This window comes from Electrophorus electricus, chromosome 21, assembly GCF_041902795.1.
Source record: "Electrophorus electricus isolate QZ-2024a chromosome 21, ASM4190279v1, whole genome shotgun sequence".
NCBI lineage: Eukaryota > Metazoa > Chordata > Actinopteri > Gymnotiformes > Gymnotidae > Electrophorus > Electrophorus electricus.
In genome coordinates this window covers 17,172,482-17,175,000 of record NC_137517.1, presented here as the reverse complement: position 1 = coordinate 17,175,000, position 2,519 = coordinate 17,172,482, and the positions used below count along the sequence as shown (strand labels likewise).

General features: G+C 35.7%; 1 pseudogene across 1 annotated transcript in view; it reads right to left on the bottom strand.

Annotated features, from left to right (window-relative positions):
* LOC113568977 (NACHT, LRR and PYD domains-containing protein 3-like) overlaps nucleotides 1–1,826 on the bottom strand; it is a 12,846-nt pseudogene extending 11,020 nt beyond the window's left edge. The window contains exons 1-2 of the transcript XR_014119048.1: nucleotides 1,543–1,826; nucleotides 965–1,033 (exon numbers count right to left, since the gene is read on the bottom strand). The product of XR_014119048.1 is annotated as an NACHT, LRR and PYD domains-containing protein 3-like (transcript). The remainder of the gene's footprint in view (nucleotides 1–964; nucleotides 1,034–1,542) is intronic.
* Nucleotides 1,827–2,519: the final 693 nt, after the last annotated feature.

Here is a 2,519-nt window from a genome sequence, read left to right as displayed (position 1 = left end):
TAAGTCCCTGATATTTATCCAACTTCTCATATTCCTTCCTTTGGATGTTTCCATCACTCAGGACTGGTACATCTATTAATAGTGCTGTTTATGCTTCTTGTCCACTGAGTGCCTCTGGCATACAATACATACATACGCACTGTTGCGTACACAAGTTTCTATATTGTCACAGTATGGCCCCGTTTTTGTGTGTGTGTGTGTGTGTGTGTGTGTGTGTGTGTTCATCTGTATGGCCATGCCCTCCCTGTGTTTCACACCTGCTCCTCATTTTGTATCGTTAGTGTGCATGTATAAGTCTTGTGTTTTGAATGTAAATGTTGTCTATGTTTGAACGTGGTTAGCCTGCTAGCCACATAGTCCTCTTTGTTTTGTGTAACAATAAACGTTTCTTTGTGTTTAACACGACTTGTCCCCTCATCCTGCTCTGCCTCCTCACGTCACATATATATATCCTCTGTGACTGTGTCCTGCATGCCTGTCACTGCCCTGAGTGATTGTGTCACTGGTACTGTTTTGTACTTCATGTATTTATTTAATTTGTTGTTATTTCTGCATTTGTCTTCCATTTGCACTTATGTAGTACTGTGTAGTTATTTAGTCCTGCACACTGTACTGCTCTATTGTACACTTATGGCATCCTGTGTGTTGTTGTATTGTACATTTATGTGATGTATTGATGTATCGTACAATTATGTAGTCCTGTGTGGTGTGCTGCTGTAATTGTGGACATTGTGTCACACCATAGTCTGACATAAATTAAATTCCATTTTCATTGCAATGCATACATTTGATATGAAGGAATGACACTAAACTTGACTTGATATTACCATCAATAGGAGCAAACATTATCTACAATAAATAAGCAGCTATGTGCATATGTAGATGTCTCCTTCTGTACATAATCAGTGATGTTCGTATTCAGATGTTAACTTAAGTAAATAAGAAGTGTTGTGTATAAACAGACCTTCACTGAGAGCAGAAGTGCTTGAAGATCCTCCATTCTGAACTTTGCTGGAAATGGACACTTCCTGAGCTGGAGGAGAGAAGATTGGAAAATCTGAACTTTATTATCCTTATGTTAATTATAATTTTATTATCATATACAGAGTACTAAAGAACCCCTGACTTAGAAAGTCGAGTTTACATCTCTGAGGACCATTATATTCATAAACCACATATGTTTATATTAAGTAATTATAAATAAATAAATATTAACTGTGTCCTTTACCAGATGCTCATTTGGACAAACAGATTAATCTCTTACCTCCATTTGTAATGTTAAATATGTTCACTGTCATTGATCCCTGAATCTGATTCAGTACAGGAGCACTGACATACCCTGATATTTATTATCATTATATTTATTATAATTATCAAATACAGAGTAATAAAGAACCCCAGAATTAGTAGGGAGGATTTATAACTGTGAGGACTGTTATATTCATGAACATCATATGTTTATACCAAGTAATTTTAAAATAATAAATATTAACTGTAATTTCTGCTGAAAGATGCTTATTTAGACAAACATTCATCTCTTACCTCCATATGTAATGTTCAGCATCACTGGTCCCTGAATCTGATTCCCATGCAGTACAGGAGCACAGACGTTCCCTCCTGTCTGGGCTGTGTTGGTCTGGACTGGACTGGAAGCTTCCATCTTCTAATCAGTCATTACCTCACAAACACCATTAAACATCAAAGAATGATGATGTCATTGCTCTAGATGATTTCCTGAACTCAGTGAATCCATTTAAACTATTTAATTTGTTGATTTATTGTATTAGTTTGGTAGCATTAAAATAAATATTTATAGATTGATCATAAATACACCTGCTTCATGTACTGTACCCGCAAGACAGTAGAATGTGTTGTAAATAGAATATGAAATGTAATATGCATATTTCTTAGTTTTATGCATTCTTAGATTTCAATTCATATTCTTTTGCTTTCATACTAGTTATCAGTTTTACAGGTGAGAATAGCACCACCCAGAGCAGGACACCAAGTGTTTCAAAATCTGTTTACTGGCTGATATCTGTGGTTCATGCTAGAGGTTTTGTTTGGGTAGGAGGCTTTAAGCACATCTATCTCACACAATTATCGTAATTATATTTATAAAAATAATTACTGATTTGTGTGATGAATTACAGCAGGGGCTAGTGGGAGTGCACCCACTTTAACTGCTGCAGGAATTTGTCAGTCAGTTTATAGATGGTCTGAATGTGAGCAGGTTCAGATTATTAGTGCAGGGATCAAACCCCTAACAGGTTGATACAAAGTTACTTGGACATATCAATGCAATACTTTAATGCAGAATCCATCAAATGATGTTTCCAAAACACATGGAGATAAAACAGCAGTGTTTACAGAGGTTACAGGAATCAGTTGATGCTTTGATACATGATTTTGGAACTACTTACAAATGCTGCAGTATCCTACATGTGTAATTTTAATCTAATGAAAACATTAGATTAAAATTAAAACAAGCTGTGGCCACTCCCAACAAAACCTGTTGC